Here is a 6,871-nt window from a genome sequence, read left to right on the forward strand (position 1 = left end):
GCCCTTTGTGAAATGTATGCGCTGTCTGTTCCTTTACATACACTAACGTGTTTCATCTTATTTTCAACCTTTTGTGATTTTTATGTATTACATGCAAGCTATTGATTGGATGTTATTGCCTGACACATCAGCGTCAGGTTTCTCATCACTGTTGTATATGTACAGTGATATAACTATATTTCTCTGCTCTGTTTATATATTTTCATTTCAGTCGTGCCTCTTTCCTGTATTCTGTGTGGTGATTAATTTGACAGTCTTAATAACCCCTTTACTTCTTGATTTTTTTTCCTTTCTTTTTGTTCAATAATTGCTATTGTACTACAATATGATTTGTAATGTACTACAATATGATTTGATACCTAATTATGTTTATGTATACGTATGCATACATATCTGTATGTACATGTAGACATATGCATGCATGTGGGTATATGTGCAAATATGTATATGCATAAGGGTGTGTGTGTTGGGGATGAGTGTGTGCATATGTGTGTGATTGGGTGGGTGTGAGTGTGTGACAGTGTTCCCTTCATTATATTTTTTATGATGATGATGGTCCGTTGATTAGTATTATAATCATTAGTAGTAGTAGTAGTAGTAGTAATAGTAGTAGTAGTAGTAGTAGTAGTAGTAGTAGTGGTAGTGGTAGTATTTACTATTGTTATTATTGTTGTGTCTTATCGTTACTGTTTTTGTTGTCACAAGGACAGATTGGAAGACTAGGCAATGCCTAAAATCTTTATCCTTGAGTAATAAAGTTTTTGACTCTCTCTCTCTCTCTCTCTCTCTCTCTCTCTCTCTCTTTGAATTGAAGAGAGAGGAAGAGGGACAAAGTGGCTGACAAAGACAGAGAGACAGACACTGAATGAGAGAGAGAGAGGAGAGAAGGGTGGGAGTGGGTGGGCGGGTGGGGGGAGGGGGATTAGAATTTACTGACAAAAGAAGTATTGACCAGTGAACTGTTGACATGGTAATTAGCATGGGTGGGACGGCAACACCATTTGTACAAAGCTCCCAACTTAATGACTCTGTGTGTGTGTGTGTGTGTGTGTGTGTGTGTGTGTGTGTGTGTGTGTGTGTGTGTGTGCTACATCATCATGAAGCACGAAAACAAAAACTGGACTGGTCACGCTAAAACTATCATGTCGACAGAAAACACATTTGGTATCACTTGCATGAATCAGAAAGAAGGAGAATGAATGACACTGCATTTATTTCGAAATTATTTAATGAACGTCTGACTAATTCTTAACAACCAAAATGTCCTTGTGAGTTACTAATGATTATCTACTGGATGATTTGTCTTCTCACCTCGTCTTCTCGTAATAATCACCAATAAATATCCACTGTATTATTCATCTTCGCACCTGATGCTTTGGAATCCAAATGGATGCAGCACGAGTTTTGGCAGTGTCGTAATCCAAGCTCTGTCAGGCAGATGACTTTACAAAAGATGTTTTTGCGTTAGAATACGTGCACACTTGTTATGTCAGCAGAATTAAATGGCTGTGTTCACTTGTTAATAAATCCACGTGTCAATAATTATGTCTCAATCTTATCCTATAACGCCAAAAAACACTGGACACAACTATAAAACGTCACAGCGTGTCATACATGTGCACTAAAACACAACTCGGGCATCCTCCCCACCCGCCTCCCACGCCCACATAACTGAAGAAGACGAAGAAGAAGAAGAAGAAGAAAGGGGGTGCAGAAAAGCCAGAGAAAATAATAATATTACGTATGTATACACATCGACTACAACAACACAGGCATACATATACACAGACAACCAGCATGCGAAAATGAGAAATGGAGAGAGAGAGAGAGGGGGGGTGGGGGGGTGCAGAAACAGCACCTACACGCACAAAGACTTAAAAGTGACAGTCAGAAACAGGGAGGACGATTGGAGGTGGGTGGGCGTGAGTGAGGAAGTGAGGTGTAGGTAACGGAGCACTGATCGTTGGCAAAGGAAATCAGCGAGGGAGACTGCAACAGCTGCCGTGGTAAGAGTCCCTCCCACCTAAGCAACGCCAAATTAGGCTGGTGTGTGGTGCGTAGTGTGTGTGTGCGTGTGCGCGCGCGCGTGTGTGTGTGTGTGTGTGTGCGCGCGCGCGCGCGTGAGTGTGTATGAGTGTGCGCGTGCGCGCGCACTTTTCAAACACCGCCATCCTCCCAAGCTCATACCCTCCATTTTCTGTCATGCTCATACAAAGTATATCACACGAACGCCTCCCCCAACCCCCTCCCCTCTCCACCATCATCAGTGCTCGAGCGGACACACAAACGCTCACTATGACATACACGCGCGTACATCATTCACTGACAATACATACACACGCATGCACGCACGTACTCTCACACACACACAGATACACACACACACACACACACACACACACACACACACACACACACGCATTTGTTGCCGTTGCCAGGTTTTTTTTGTTTTTCCACATTTTGCTGAACTACATTTGACATTGGACGGAACAGTTTCTCAGTGTTCAAAATACGTGTAAAAGCGAATGGCGCTCACACACAAGTTTCAAGTATTAATAATTATTATCCTTTCACTCCTTTTGGAGTATGGAGGATTACTGCAAAATCATATTTTCGTGCCCAGAACAAACATTTCCAAATACACAACAATGTCACATAAAAGTTAGAAACCACAAATGTCTTTAAACTCTAAAAGTATAGCGAGGCAACATTTGCAAATCTAATTATCTTACTTACAGCTAAAATGACTTTTTCGCCTCCTTTGAGCATATTACAAAAATTAAAAACCGATTTTGGAGACAAATATTTTTTAGGAACATATCTGTTTCGTAGCTGATCATAATTGGGACATTCCATTATAAAATGAAACTCATCACCAATCACAGACATGTTACAAACCTTACAAAGCCGTAACTCTCGTGGTATGCCTTTGTGTCTCCCTGTTTCTATTTCCAGCTTATGATTACTACTTCGAAATTACGTAATTATCAGGCATTTGGGTAATGTTCAACTTTAGAATACTAAACTCAGGGGGGCTGTTTAGACGAAAAACAAAGGGTGTCTTAGGCTCACCTCGATGCGCTAAGTTGAATGGAACCCTCAGCTAAGCTGTACGACCACTACTTTCCCATGAAACTGCGACAATTTTATACACAGTAAGCTCAGCCGATCACAGCCAGAGCAACCACCTGCAAGCCATTTTGACTGCTGATCACGCGGGTGGTCGCGTCATCAATCTCTGTGTGTCAAAATGGCGTGCAGGGGGGGAAGGAGTACTCAGCTTACTGTGTATCTGCCGCAGTTTCATGGGAAAGGAGTGGTCCTAGAGCTTAGCTGAGGGTTCCATTCAACTCAGCGCATCGAGGTGATCCTAAAACACCCTTTGCTTTTCGTCTAAACAGCCCCCCTGAGTTTAGTATTCTAAAGTTGAACATTACCCCGCGCCCGATATAAATCACGTTCATCCATTGATTCATCCATTCATTTAATCATTCATTTGTGTACGTATCTATCAGTTCCTTTTCCTCAACCCGAAAGCGGACCCAGGTGCACGCAGACTATATCCGTGCCTTGCTGATGTGGTTGCCCATGTATCGCTCTGTGTGTGGCTTTGAGATCTGAGCAGGGTTTGTGTGTGTGTGAGTGTGTGTGTGTGTGTTGCATGTGGGGGAGCGGAGGGAGGTGGAGTCAGGAGAAAGGAAGAGAACAGTGTGGCTGTGCAGGTAGAGTGATACTTTCTGCCCACAGGCACACAATACTCTTTTGTAGTCCACAAGTCCGAGGGGGTTACCGAGCACCCCCCTCCCCTCTTTTTTTTTTTTTTTTTTTTTAATTATTTATACGAACAAATATCTAGAACTGAAATATCTTCATTCATTCTTTTACAGTTAAGGCTTGTATTGGCCAACTATCAAATCTTCGAGGAATTAACGACAAATTGTCCTGTTGTATTATTTCATCACTTCAATATCACTCTTTCCGAGATTATTTTTATACAGAGACCTACAAGGTTCCTGTACATTTGGATGAACATTTGACTCAACCCTTTGGGGAGTCACACTGGTCGAGTTGCTTCCTCTACCCCGAAAATGCTGTTTTGCCATGAATCGCCTTTCATTAAAAAGTCGCAAAATCGTGTCCTTCCCTCCCCCCCCCTCCCCTGAACAGTTGACAGACAGACCAACATGTGTAACTGAAAGCACATCCACTTTGATAGATCACATTTATACAACCACAAGACAAAACATTTCCGAAGTCTGTGTTCCACCATGTGGCTGTAGTGATCATTACCCTATTTGTTTTACATGGTTCAAAAATAGTGTTAAAATTCCTAAGGTTGGGCATAAAACTATATATTATAGAAATTTTAAGAATTTCAAAGAAGATGCTTTTCTTTCAGATCTAGCAAACTCGCCTTTGGATTACATATACCAGATAAGAGATCCTGATCAAGCAGTTGAATTCTGGATAAATACATTCTCTTCTGTATACAACAAACATGCACTATTTGTAAGGAAAAGAGTTAGACAAGAAACAAAATCACCATGGATAACAAAAGAAATTGACATTGAAATACATTTAAGAGATTATCTGAATACCTATGGAATAAGGGAACAATTTAAGAAACAGAGAAATAAGGTAAATGCAATGAAATGTAAATCTAAATGTAACTTTTTTTTCCACAAAAGATTCTCGTAAAATCTGGAAAGCTATTAATATGTTAATAAACATGTGTCAATAAACCAACGCATTATCACTGATATAGCAGCAGATCACTTAAATGATCACTTTGCAAAATTGCTGATAAAATTACATCTAACAACAGAACCAGTGAAAATGACCTTTACAGTTTAAAACAGTTTGTTCAATCAAAGTAAATTAACGTTCCATTTAGTATCCAACCGATGATAGTTAACAAGGTACTGGACGAAGGTGTTGTACCAGAAAAATGGGTATCCGGTTTGATATTGCCATTGTATAAAGGCAAAGGTGATACACTTGACTGTGATAATTATAGGGGAATAACTTTGCTCAGCTGTGTTGGAAAACTATTCACGAAAGTGTTCAATGCTAGACTGACTGATTGTATCAATGTAAACAATATACTTTCAGGAGCCCAAGCAGGATTTAGACAATCCCATTCTACATTAGGTCAAATCTTTGTTTTGAAATCACTAATTGATATTTTATCCATGAAAAAGAAGAAACTTTATTGTGCTTTTGTTGATTAAAAAAAAAAAAGCCTTTTATTCACTTTGGGGAAGTGGGTTATAGCAAAAACGTGGTCTTGAAGGCATGAATAGTGAAATTTTGCGTGTCATAATGAACATGTATGATAGAATTAAGTCATGTGTGTTTTTAAATGGTGAAAAATCGGATTTCTTTAGAATTTGTAAGGGTGTACAACAAAAAGATATACTTGATATTACTTGACTTATATCGAAATGGTATTTATTCTTCAAAATGGATGAGTAATATCAGACAAATTTTAATAGAATCAGAGTGTTTGGAATGCTCAATTCTTCTTAGATATGGAATCTTTCTGCAAGAATGTCAACATTCCTTTGAGAGATAATTTTCAAAATCCATGGAGACATGCTCTAGAGGCGAGTAATAAGTGTTTGTTTTATCGAAATTTCAAAAGTGGATTTGGTAGAGAAAAATGTATTAGTCAAATGCCTGATAATTACGTTATCAGCTTCTTCAAATTTCGAAGTAGTAATCATAAACTGGAAATAGGAACAGGGAGACACACAGGAATACCATGAGAGTTACGACTTTGTAAGGTTTGTAACATGTCTGTGATTGGGGATAAGTTCCATTTCATAATGGAATGTCCCAATTATGATCAACTGCGAAATAGATATATTCCTAAAAAAAAAATTTTTTAAATGTCTCCAATTTTTGTAATATGCTCAAAGGAGGCAAAAAAGTCATTTTAGCTGTAAGTAAGATGATTACATTTGCAAATGTTGCCTAGCTACACATTTGGAGTTAAAAGACATTTGTGTTTTCCCAGCTTTTATGGGCCATCGTTGTGTATTTGGAAATGTTTGTTCTGGGCATGAAAACATTATTTTGTAGTTATCCTCCAATAGGAGTGAAAGGACAATCAAAACTTGAAACTTGTGTGTGTGTGTGTGTGTGTGTGCGCGCGCGCGCACGCGTGCTTGGGTGTGTGCATGGGTGTGTGTAACATAAGCTTTACAGAGACTGTTGCTACCACAGCTTGCAGCATGATTGAGTCTGTGTGACCTGAGAGTGCACGGAGACATTTAAACTTTCAAACAGGATTAAACTGATAGATACGTACACAAATGAATGATTAAATGAATGGATGAATCAATGGATGAACGTGATTTATATCGGGCGCGGAAAAGTGTCCACACTTAGGTTGTGTGTTCACAATGCCAGCCACACACAAACACACACACACAGAAACAACAAGAAGCAACCAAATGCCTGCAAAGTAGGCCACACGCGCCACGCGTCACGCGCGAGCGCGCACGCAAGCTGTCACAGAGAGAGAGAGAGCAACCAAATGGGAAGTAAAATAATTATAATAATAATAATAGAAATCACACACACACACACACACACACACACGCACACACACACACACACACACACACACATATCTCTCGCAACCTCTCTCGTACGTTCACGCTTGACATACGCTCAAGAGGTATTTTTCAGTGCTCCACTGCTTTTGTTAAAGAAGCTGCAAAGCATCGATTGTAAGGCTTATAAACTTGCTCTAGGTGTGCCCATTCTTACATCAAATTTAGGGACCTACAGAGAAGCAGGTGTTTTATCTCTTGATGAACAAAGGAAAACTTCAGCCGCGAAATTCGTTATCAAATCTTTCGCA

The sequence above is a fragment of the Babylonia areolata genome, chromosome 8 (genome assembly GCF_041734735.1).
Source record: "Babylonia areolata isolate BAREFJ2019XMU chromosome 8, ASM4173473v1, whole genome shotgun sequence".
NCBI classification, from domain to species: domain Eukaryota; kingdom Metazoa; phylum Mollusca; class Gastropoda; order Neogastropoda; family Buccinidae; genus Babylonia; species Babylonia areolata.